Source organism: Rhincodon typus, chromosome 32, assembly GCF_021869965.1.
Source record: "Rhincodon typus isolate 14 chromosome 32, sRhiTyp1.1, whole genome shotgun sequence".
In the NCBI taxonomy this organism is placed as follows: domain Eukaryota; kingdom Metazoa; phylum Chordata; class Chondrichthyes; order Orectolobiformes; family Rhincodontidae; genus Rhincodon; species Rhincodon typus.
In genome coordinates, this window is record NC_063363.1 from 23,904,331 (window position 1) to 23,917,022 (window position 12,692).

Sequence of the window (12,692 nt, forward strand, 5' to 3'; positions counted from 1 at the left end):
AAATCCATTAATCCAAACATGGGTATTCACAATATTCGCACCAGAAGGAATTCCTTTATCTATCACCCTTTTCAGGTTTGATTTAACGGTGTATTCAACTCCTAAAACTCATTGGTCTTCCAGTGCAAGGAGTTGAACTGGACTGAGTGTTGTAGACTGGCACATTCCAAGGCCCAGGACTACGTGCTCAGTGAGGCACTAAAGTTTGGGCCAGCTGTCACCGAGATGCAGTGGAGAACGACCAACATGCAAGGTTTTTCTTCCAAAGTTAAATGGCTATTTGTTCAGTTATTGGGCACCCCGGTGCCTCAAATGCATGTAAATATAGTCTTGTACAAGAAAGAGACACCTTTTTTTTTGTTGGGTGGAGTCAATCTCCAATGTTTGTTTGTTTCTTCTCATGGTCCTATAAAGAACCAAACTGCTTTACAGACTTTGTATATACATAAAGATATTTTTATGATTAAAGTATATTTTTGAAATTAATTTTAAAAATCCAAAGCCACTTCCTGGAATCTTCATACAACTGATAATAAACATTCTCAATTTGAAATAACTCCTTTAGAGGTTTATACACTCCTTACACTGAGGTAAGCTAACTTAATCCTAAACATTTTTTAACCTCTTCTCAGCAGCAACTGCTTTACTCAAGTGGCTTCAGCTAACACTTTTGCAAAACTGCCCCAAACTGAAACCGACAAAAAAAAACCCTTTTTCCAAGCTAAGGGCCTTTTACCCTAATCAAAATCAATACCTGATTGGCCCACTATCCTTTGACAACTAGAAAGGTTATAGATAGCATCAAACTTAAAGTAAAATCATATAATTGAGCAGAGACAATTGGCAGATGAGACAATAGTGAGTGCTAACCCTATAGAAAATGAGTCTGGAGAATTGATAATGGGATAACGGATGAATTGCACAGGCATTTTGCATCAGTCTTCTGTTATAGAATATGAAATTCTCTCTCCAGAGAGCGCTATAAATCAGGAATAGCAACAAGGGAGAAACTCAGGAAAACTACAATCACCAGTTAAATGATACGGAGTAAACTGTTGGAGCTATAGTCTGACAAGTCCTAGTAGACTTGATCCTAGGATCTTAAACAAGGGACAAGTGAGAAAGTAGATGCATAACAGTTGGTTTTAATTTTCCAAAACATTCAAGATTCAGATATTGTCCCATCAGATTGAAAGATAGAAAATATAACTCCTATTCAAAAACAGAGGAAGACAGAAAGCAGGAAATTCCAGACCAGTCAAACATAACATCTGCCATGGGAAAAATGTTGGAAATAATTATTAAAGAATTTATACTTGGGCGCTTTGATAAGTTCAAAATATTCAACATGTTAAAGGGAAATCATGTTCAACCAAACTATTCGAATTCCATTCAGGAACTACCACATGCTGTGGATAAAAAGGAACCAGTGGATGTACTATACCTAGATTTCCAGAGGGTACTTTATAAAGTGCCACATCAAAGGTTATTGTGTCAATTAAGCTCACGTTTGTAGGAATTGGCATGACAAGAAGATTGGTTAGCTATTTGGAAGCACAGCTGACTTAAATGGAATAATTTCTGGTTGGGAAGATGAATCAAGGATCAGTGCTGGACTTCAACTGAATAACTTACATAATTGACTTGGATAAGGTGACAGAAAGTATAGTTGTCAAATTTGTTGAGATAGGTCAGAAAGTATATAATGCAGAGGATGTAAGGAAACTACAAAAAGATAAAAATAGTTCAGTCAGAAGGCAAAGATTTGGCAAGTTGGGTAAAATGTGTACAAGTATGAAATTGTCTACATTAGCTCGAAGAATAAAAAATAAATATTTTGTCTAAACGGTGAGAGATTGCAGAGCCCTGAGATGCATTGAACATAAATCATGAAATACCATTATACAGGTACAGCAAGTAATGAATAGCACCAATGGAATATTTTTATTTATTGTGGTGGGAATTGAAACAAAAGCAGGTAATTTATGTTTCACTTCTATGGAACCATTGGTAAGAACGTTGCTGGAATATTATGTCTTATATTGGTCATCTCATTTAAGGAAGGATGTAAATGAACTGGAAACAGTCTAGAGAATGTACACCAAAGTAATACCTGAAATGAGTGAACTTTCCTCTGAGGAAAGGTTAGATAGAAGCATAGGAACACGAACAGGAGGAGACCATTCAGTCCCACAAGCCTTTTCCATCATTCTATGAGATCATGGCTAATCTGTGGCCTAACTCCACATAACCGCCTTTGGTCCATTTCCTTAATATCTTTGCTTAACAAAAAATTATCTCAGATTTAAAGTTACCAACTGATTCCACATCCACTGCTGTTTGTGGAATAGAGTTCCAAACATTTACTGCACTTTGTGTGTAGAAGTGCTTCCTAAAATCTCTCCTGAAAGTCTGGAAATTGAGGCCAGACCAATGTCGCTGAGTTCTAGAGTGTCCAGTGGAAGCAGGTTATCTTTTTCTACCCTTTCTTTTCCTGTCTGAAGACTTCATTCAGATCACCTCTTAACCGTCTCAACTCAAGAGAAAATAGGCCGAATTTATATCATCTCTCCTCATAATTTAAACTCTGAAATTGAGTTATCATTCTTGTAAACCTACATTGTACACCCTCCAAGGCCAATATATCCTTCCTGTGGTGTGATGCCCAGATTGGCTCACAGTACTCCAAGTGGAGTCGACCCAGGGTTCTGTATAGCTACAGAATAACTTCTGCATTTTGATCCTCCAGTCCGCTACACATAAATGCCTGTATTGCATTTGCTTTCTGAATTATTTTCTGCAACTTTTTGTAGCATTTTAATTATCTATGCACCTGACCCCAAGTCCCTTTGGACATCCACTGTACTTAACTTCATACCATTTAGAAAATAGCTCAATCTATCCTTTTCTCAGTCCAAAATGGATAACATCAAAATTGATTACATGAAACTCCATCTGCCATGGTTTTGTCTATGCACTTAATCTACAAATATCCCTTTGTAATTTTACACGATCATCTACACTGTCTGTAATTCCACCCAACTTTGTGTCATCGGCAAATGTGGATGTATGACTTCCTGTGCCATGATCTAAGATGTTGATAAATAATATGAAGAACTGAGGCCCTGACACAGATCCTCGTGGTACACAGTTGGTCACACATACTGATAGGCAAGCCTTGCATCTGCTGGAGTTTAGAAGAGCAAGAGGCAAAAGAAAGATGTACAACATTATGAGAGGTATAGATAGGGTGGATAGTCCGAGGCTTTTTCCCAGGGTGGAAAGGTCAACTACAGGAAGGCACAGATTTAAGGCGATGCGGGGGCGCGGGGAAGTTTAGCGGAGAAATGTGGGAAAAAAATTTTCACACAGAGGATGGTGGGTGCCTGGAATGTACTGTCAGTAGAGGTGATGGAAGCAAGTACGTTAGCAACATTTAAAGTATATCTGATAAATACATAAACAGGAGGCAAATAGAGGGATAGAAACTGCACCTGGGCAATAACTAGCATGTCTAAATAAGGATTAAGAATCAGTACAGGCTTGGTGAGCCGAAGGGGTTGTTCCTGTGCTGTATTGTATTGTATATAAGATCTACAGGTCGATGTGGAGAGGATACTTTCAACTATGACAGAATTTTAAACTAACATTACTGTTTAAAAATCAGGTCGCCTGTTTCAAACAAAGTTGAGACAAAGGGTCATTAGTCTTTGAAACTCACTTCCTGAAAAGTCATTGGAACCAAAGTCTTCGAATATTTTCAAGGCAAAGATGGATAGTTTCCTGGCAAAGTACAAGGTGAATGGTTTCAGGGAGAAGCAGGAATGTGAATTTAAGATTGCAAGCAGATCAACCATTATCTTATGTTATAGGTACAGGTTCAAGGGTGTGAATGATCTACTCCTGCTTCTTTTTTAAAAGCAATTGCTTGCTGTGTTCAACAAACAACTGCAAGAGCTGTCAGCACATTTCTGCAGCAAGAGACAGTGACAGACAGACATTACAGGTGTTTTACAATAGCTGTATCAAGTCGTAGTAGTACCCATTATATTCTACGTTGATGTGTCAAGGTTGGTTATGCTTAATTGATCAAATCAATCTTGAAATTTGCACTCAATGTATAATTGGATCAGCTCAATCCAGATAGTTTGCTATTTGCCAAATGTCATCATTGAAACATGATCTTTCGAAGCAAAATGCAAACCATGTTCAACAAGCCTTTGCTGCAAACGTTCACATGGAAATTTTTGCAAGTGAAATATGTAGAATGTTTGCACTGTGCATAGCCGTACTACAGTATAGTTCAAAGCTACAGTAATGCCATTCTTGCAGCATTCTGTTCTGTCGCTGAAGATGTACAAAACTCACAACATGCCAGAATTTTAATTTTGGAAAAGAATCTTGAATTTTTCATGGGGATGAACACCAAGTAAGAGAAAAGATTAGCGATGGCCTGGGCTGCATTTTGGGAATTAGAAGCTGGATTGCTGTCCTGAAGTATAAGGGCAATAGATTCTCCCTGCAGGTAGATATGTTCATGTATGGGGCTAGGTAACTGAAGGTAAGGAAAATGTAAGGAGCTGAAGTTGAATAAATGGGGGCGATGGGGGTTTGTTTCTGGAAGGGGTCAGGGAATGCAAAAGCTGGAATAAGCTGAGACAGTGAGAACTGATGCCATGAAGGGGCTTAAATCCAATAAAAATTTAGGAACTAATGGAGGTTCTTGTTTTGATCCTTTTTGGTACACAAATGCTTACTTTATCAAAAATAAACTGATGTTTGTGACATTCATTGGTAATACCATGCATAATTTTAAGGTTGACTGACAGTTTTTTTAAACTGATAAATATTTAAATTTAATTTGAAGTTTTTTGGCATAATTAGAAGGGTTGAAAGGCAACAAAGATGAAATGTGCTTTTCTGTCTTGTTTTACTGCGGTTAGGTGACCTGTGATCTTCAGGATTTGTTACAAGAGCATGAGCATAGATAACAACTCAAATGTTGAAGCCGAGTTTAAACCGAGCTGGACTCTGCAATTTGCAAACTGCAGAGCTGGAATAGACAGTATTCATGCAGCCAGGCCTTGGACAATCAACTTCCCAATGAAATCAGACAGATCTAGAACTGCCTGAGCAGGTGTTAATGGCCACATTGTTTCAGGATGAACCATTGTACCCACCTCCAGTGAAGCTGTTTTGATAGAGGAATGCCATGCAGACCTGGTGACACTCAGCTTAGTAGGACGCCAGAGGTATTGCCTGACAGGGACACCAACTGTCAGTTGAAACTTCAAAACCATGTCGTGTAATCCCTCAAATGGAAAGTAGTCATCTCATTGAATCTTCCTGCCCCTAACCAATGCTCGTCTTGGAAAAGGGCCACAGAATTTTCGAGAAGTGTGCAAAGAGTGAGAGAAATGGACAGCCTGGAGCCCGACTCACTCTGCTTTTGCACCTTCTTCAAAGGCATCTTCAGAGATCACCCTGGACTGGCAGCCGAGCAGCCGAGCTATACAGCATCTTCGTCTCCTTGTACCTCATGGTGAACATTATCAGAGTGACCAGACCCTGAAGACCACCTCGATGAGATGATCTGAAGACCAGAACCAGCCCGAGATGAGGGGGAAAAGACCAAATCGACAACTATAGATCCTGAAACATTAGCCAACGGTCAAAGACTGAGGAGCAGCCTGTCCCAGCATTACTTAAAGGGTATTACCAGTCCTTTCAGACAAATGGTTCAAATACAGTGATAGGGAGCTATGGAAAGGGTGTAGTGAATCCTCAGAAGTATGTGTCAGAAGTAGATAGCTAGTGTAGACTGTTTACTTAGAGATTTAAGACTGTTTACTGAAGACTCCTGTAAATACTTTGATAGAGTTTAATTAAAGTAAAATAGAGTCCAATAAATATTGATTTTCCTTGATTACGTGCTCAATAAAGTTGTGTTGGACCTTCCCTGACTCTTGTCCTCTTTGTCCATCTCACTGCATAATGCACCCAAGTTAAAGAGGGTTACTACATGCCAGTCAAGGTTAGACAGGGTAGTTACCCACCTTCCAGTTTACAGCATTCCATTATTATTAGCATTTGATTAACAGCACTGTTATACTGTAAGACAGCACATTTATAATTCAATTTATAAATTCTTGTCAGTGATCAAGGACATTATCCCCCATGTAAACTATGTCTATCCTCCTTAAGTCTATTGTAGTCTTCTTCTCTCCATTATACTTCCAAGTTTTGTGTCGATGCCAACTTCAAATCATGTTCTTGACTCTCAAGTCCCTGATGTATATGTGAAAGAGCAGGGGTCCTCGAACAGAATTCTGAAGAATTCTACTGTTGAACTTATTCCAAGCCAAAATGATTCAGCCGTTCATAACAACTTCTGAGTTTTCTGTTCCTTCGTCTATTTGCAACCATACTACTCCTGTCACTTTTATCCTGATGACTGCAATTTTGCTGACAAGCCTAATTGAATACTTTGCCAAATATGTTTTTAAAGTCCATATACACAACATCAACTGCACCTTCCTCATCAATCCACCCTCCTTCTTACAAATAAATTAAGGTTATGCATGACAAATCATAGAATCCTCACAGTGTGGAAACAAGCCATTCGGCCCATCAAGTCCACAATGACCCTTCGAAGTATCTCACTTAGACTTACGCCCCTAGCCTATCCCTGTAACCCTGCATTTACCAAAAGGTTCAAGAACAGCTTCTTCTAAGCTATTAATTAGACTTCTGAATGGACATCTCAAATTTCAAATCTAACGTTAATCTTGCTTTTTGTGCACATTCTTTGTAGCCATAATTTTGTATTCCTCACTCAGTTCAATCATCCTATGATCTTTGTATGTTATGATCTGCCTGTACCGCAAGCAAAACAAAACTTTTTACTGTCCTGAGGCACATGTCACAATAATGAATCAAATTAAAATTTCCCATGGCCAATCCGCCTAGCCTGCACAAAAGGCAATTTATCATGTCCAATCCACCAAACCTGCACCTCTTTGGACTGTGGGAGGAAACCAGAGCACCTGGAGAAAGCCCATGCATGGGGAGAATGTGTAAACTCCACACAGACAGGTCCATGGTGCTGTGAGGCAGCAATGTTAACCACTGTGCCACCAGCCACCTTTGATTCATGCATTTTCCAATAACTTAACTTTACAAGTTTGCATGTGACATCAAAATAAGTTCAAGCCAATCCTGATAAGTAAAATTTTGAGATAACAATGAATTAAGCAGAATTAGTTATTAATCTTTAGGTTTATTGACTGCTACAAATGATGGAGTGTATATTTGGAGTGGTCTGCAGATCATTATTCCAGGTCATTGAATAGATAGAATATCACGAAAGAATACAAGGCCTTTTACATAAATTGACTTAATGATTTTTTGAAAACCAATTTTTGATTTCCTTGGGCTGAACGTATTTTGAAGACAACATAAAATTCGGTGAAGAACATGAGGTGGTCCTTTCTTTCACAATACTACTCCATAATGAGCCACAAAAACATCCATAAGACTGGGCTACATTGATTTGCTCAACAGTTCCTCCTTTGTAGAACAGTCTGTGGTCTCTGCTCCATATCTCTTTAGTGACACTTGCCACAATGTGATCAATATGCATCTTATCAATCTATTACACAGCAGGCTGGTGCTCCAACATAATGCATGACTGCTTTGTTTGTACTTCAGATAGATTTATTGTTTATGTAGCACACATATCCACACAAGCTGAAGGATGACGCATTCTGTTCAGCATCAACTCGGGAAAATCTAATTTACCCAGAGAGTGATTTATAGCAGGTCCCAGGAGTGAGGTCCTCACAGATTAAAAAGTTCGGTCAGAGAGTATGAAAACATACTAGTATCCAAAGATTACTTACAGTAATCATCCAATCATCTTAACAAAGGGAAAGCGTAAGTAGGTTATTAAAATCCTCAAGTGACATCAAACATTCTCCCAAATAAAATGCTTTATTTGGCTTAGATTGAAATAGAAAAAAAAACTAACATTTTAATGTATCACCATGTAGCCCCAGTAGCATTTGCATCCAAAACAGTGTGAACTGCTTTCTGCAGCCATTTAGTTAAAATAATGTAACAATGTTAAGTAGGATATGATGATAAAAATCATAGACTCATACAGCATGGAAACAGTCTAACGCGTCTGCACCAATCAGACATCCCAATCTGATCTAGTCCCGTTTGCCGGCATTTGGTCCATATCCCTCTAAACGCTTCCTCATGTACCCATTCAGATGCCTTTTAAAAGTTGTAATTGTGCCAATCTCCACCGCTTCTGCTGGCAGCTCATTCTAGACACGCACCACGTTCTGCATGAAAATGTTACCTCTCAGGTCCTTTTCAAATCTTTCCCCTCTCAACTTAAACCTATGCCCTGTAGTTTTGAACTCCCCCATCCTAGGAAAAAAAACATTGGCTATTCACTCTATCCATGCCCCTCATGATTTTATAAAGCTCTTTCAAGTCACCTCTCGGCCTCTGATGCTGCAGGGAAAAAAATGCCTTGGCCTATTCAGCCCATTAAATTTTCTATTTTCTCAAGCTTATCCTTCACAGCTGGTTGAACTTTGCATTGCTTTGAGAGGTTTCTGAACTTGCAACGGTGAGAAAGGTAGGTAACTACTTAAAGAAAAGGTGCTGAATTTCACAAAATCAAAACTCAAACTAAATGGAGATGAGATAGTAAGAATACAATGGCCGCTGAGCAATTCATTTCAAACGGCTGCCTCCACTTCTATCAGATGCAGTTTTGCAGGGCTGTGGAAACCCACCCATCCAGTTAAAAGGCCCAAGTTCAGATCTTGAAGGGTGTTCACTTGGAGGGCAAGCATCAGAATCTGCCCAGGACCCCAATGAGTGAAAAGGACAGGAATGACCACACTGCAACCTCAAAGGTCAGAACACCTCTTGTAGCTTTTTTGTTTAAAGAACTTGTCATAACCAATGACCAAAATTGCAAAGTACTGTGGACATCCTAACTTTCATCTTTCCACAAGTAAACAGAACGTTTGTGCAATTCCATTTCGAAGAACAGGCACTTTAGTCTTTGTTAGGTACTACAAGTCATGATTTGATGTTGGTCTCTGGAATAGGCAACAATTTTACTTTTTGGGGCTCTAATCCCAGAAAACAGAGCTGTTCCCAAATCACAGTGCTGTTCTCCAAATACAGCGCACATCAATGTCCTTTCTTTAAGTCATTGAATTCTCTTACCATCTTATACAAAACTACTGAAACTGACATATACTAAATGCTGGGAAAAGAATCATTCACTTCTGTTGCCAGGCTACACTTTTCAAGCAGACACTGTGTAAAAAATTATATAGCCTTTAATGTAATGCAAAAACACTTCAAAATAAGTGATGATAATTGGAAAGTATTTTTTGGAAAAGCAAGATTTGCGGTTGAGATGCTTTAACACATACATGTAAAGAAATTTGATAATGCCAAGTATTCTGAAGACCACCTTTGGAGTGATTCAAGTTATGTCTTAGCCCAGCACATTTTGATGCTGCTTGCCTTGTCATGAGAAAGTGTGTCTTTTTTCAGAAAGGAACCTTCATCAGAATGATCAGTATCACACAAACCCTAAATGTAACCTTTTGAGTCCAAAGTTAGACACCTACTGGATCACCAAGTATTAAAACATGAACAAAAGCATAACCAGTAAGCTCCAACTACAATGGCTGACAGGACACTGATGCAACATTCATGTCTATATTGTCAACAAATTAATTTTTCTTTCTTCTCATGTCGACCAGTTGGATTTTTGAATGTGTTCTCTCCCATTCTCTCCCTTATGTACGAGAACATCAAATGTCCATGAATAATAGTAAAATTCTTTCAATAAAACAACACAGCTATTGTTTTGTAAATGACATTATCAAACCATGGGTCACTCTCAAACCTAGGGCAAAATTACTGCAGGTGTTGGAATGTGTATTGAAAACAAAATTATGCTGGAGATCTCAGTGGGTCAGGCAGCATCCATGGAGAGACAGCAAGTCAACGTTTCGAGCCTAGATGACCTTTCATCAGAGCTGATGTGAAGTGTGGAGAGAGCTGCATTTATGCTATAGTGGGGAGGTGAGATTGAGTTCAACACCTTCAAATTGTGAATCCACTGCCATTCCTTTCCTTTCCTTTAGCTTTACTTGTGACATTCTCTGTCACCAGGTCCACTCTCTCCTCCTCCCACCCCAGCAGGACTGTCTGTTCTTTCCAGTCTGGCAGTTAGACACACCATTGTTCTGCCATTCTCACCTTCCGATCACTTAATCCGAACTAATATCAACATCCTTTCTTCCCCAGCATTCCACCCTCCCCATCTCCCCTACTCCCCACTATAGCATAAATGCTGCCCCCTCCACACTTCATGTCAGCTCTGTGATCTACAGCAGTTTTTCGTTTTCAGTCTCAAACCTACACCATTTCATATTTTCTATCTTTCCAGCATGTCAAATGCAAACAATTAAGGATAAATTAACATACACAAGATCTCAAACTCATTGAACAGAGTTGGTTGACCTGCTGTCATCCGCTAGCTGAAGTAAATTTCCCTCAACTATGGATTACATTCCTTATTAAAGCTTTATTAAAGATTATTCTTACTGATGGCAGATGGACACATGTTTCCATGTGTTAATCATCCTTAGCAGGCTGGTTATAGATCAGACATGCTTCAACCAGCTCTCACAATCAATTGCCTACAGGCACAGTTGTATTCAGGTCTTTCCATATGTTATGAAGCAAAGGTTGACTCCCCCCCTCTGATAACTAAAACTGAAACAACCAGAGAAGCTCGCCTCACCTCATAATCTGTTAAAGAAAGTAAAAAGTGGTATAACCTGCCTCTCACCTCCCAACCTGTTACAAAGAGGATGTTAAATGAAATGAACTCCTGACAGTCACTTGAAAATCAACAAGTAACAATTTATTTATTTTACTCTAATAGTGAACAAATAAACAGAACTACTAACAAACCAAACAATTCCCCCTTAACTACTAACTATTCCCAAATAAAACAAAATTCTAATAGTATGCTGTTCCAATAGATATATGTCTCACCTATATAAACCAAATTAACTAAAGAAAAAACTTAAAACTTAATCTCTCGAAATTATAGCCAGGATACGTCTTGCGGATTGCTCAGTGCCTTCTCCGCTGTTCTTCGATCAGGAACGTCTTTCTCCGTCAAATTCTTGTGTCAGGAATATTAGCTAAGAGTCATGCTGTACTTTTAGTTAGATGATGGTTTTCTGAGGGCTTAGAGAATTCTGTGAGAGCCAGTGATTTCCTCTTTAGGGCTGCTAGTTGTTAACTTTAAAAGATGGCAGTTGCTCTCACACTGATTTTCTTTCTTCTTTTTTTTTGCGGAGATAACTTTATTAACATATCTCCACCAGGAAAAACACACATGTGACCAAAAGAACCAGTATCAAGTAGAGCACCTAGCAGCGAAGCTTACTTGGAAGAACAAGTGAGAGGGAGGGTAGGGATCAAATCAAAATAGAGCTTGAGGGGGGAAATAAAGCACTCCACACCCCGTGGTGCCCACCTCTCCTGAAAGGCATCAAGAGCGCCAGTACTCCTTCTCCAGGGACACCCGGGGCCGCACATAGCCACTGAAGAGGGGCAGGCAGTCGGCCATAATGAATTCCTCTACGGCTTGCTGCCTGGACCTCTTAACGGCCAGGTTAGGCAGGCCCAGGAGTAGATCCATGAGGAGATCCTCCGACCTGCCCATTCCCCTCCGCACGGGGCGCGCAGAGATCAGGAGCTTGGGACTGAAGTGCAACCAAAGACACAAAAGGAGGTCTTTCAGAGAACTAAAAAGAGAGTGCAAGTACCCACACCCAATATACATATGGTCCACAGACTCCACAGTTCCACAAAACAAACAGTTGGGCCGGGAGTCTGTGAACCACCGCAACCTGCATTTACAAGAGATTGCTGCACGCAACACCCTCTATCCCAGATCCCCGAGAGAAAGAGGGAGGACCCCTGCATAGCGAGCCCTCCACTGGGGATCTCCACGGCCCGGTGGCAAATGTGACCGGGTCTCACACTGATTTTCAAAAATGCTTTTCTTTTATACCCTTGATTATCTATCAATTTCTTACAATAGGATTGGTCCTAGATTGTCAAAACCATCAGATTTAAATTTAATTGGTTTTTAATCTCTAAGTGCTTGGTTCAAATTAACTGGCTGATATTCAAACTGGGTGCCGTAATAACAAACAAGACTACTGGCTGGGTTGCTAACCATACAGTCTTTTGATACAGATGTTTCAATTTCAGGAACTCTCTATGCCTGCTGCTGCTCTTGGGCCTTTTTTTAAAATTTGCAAGCTTAGGAAATGCAATTTATCTTTTAAAAGGACCACATGGTCTTCCCCTGCTCCCCTATCATTTGACAAACAAATTCTAACGTCCTGCCTTTCAATCCACAAATACTCTATCCAACTTTGCAACACATATGGTCCCTGATTTTACAGTGGCCTGACAATGGTTTCTGTAGCATGAATGGGAGTTGTCCATGGGACGTTATAAAATGCATACCAGAGCAGATTCTGAAGAAATTACTCAGGAAAAAGAAGATTCCCACAATACCCTTATGCCTGGAACCCTCCAAAGATCTTCATTTAATT

At 39.6% G+C, this 12,692-nt stretch overlaps 1 protein-coding gene across 3 annotated transcripts in view; it reads right to left on the reverse strand.

The window, feature by feature from the left end:
- Window positions 1-12,692, reverse strand: part of LOC109934062 (opioid-binding protein/cell adhesion molecule homolog) — a 920,827-nt gene that overhangs the window by 320,526 nt on the left and 587,609 nt on the right. The window lies entirely within an intron of this gene.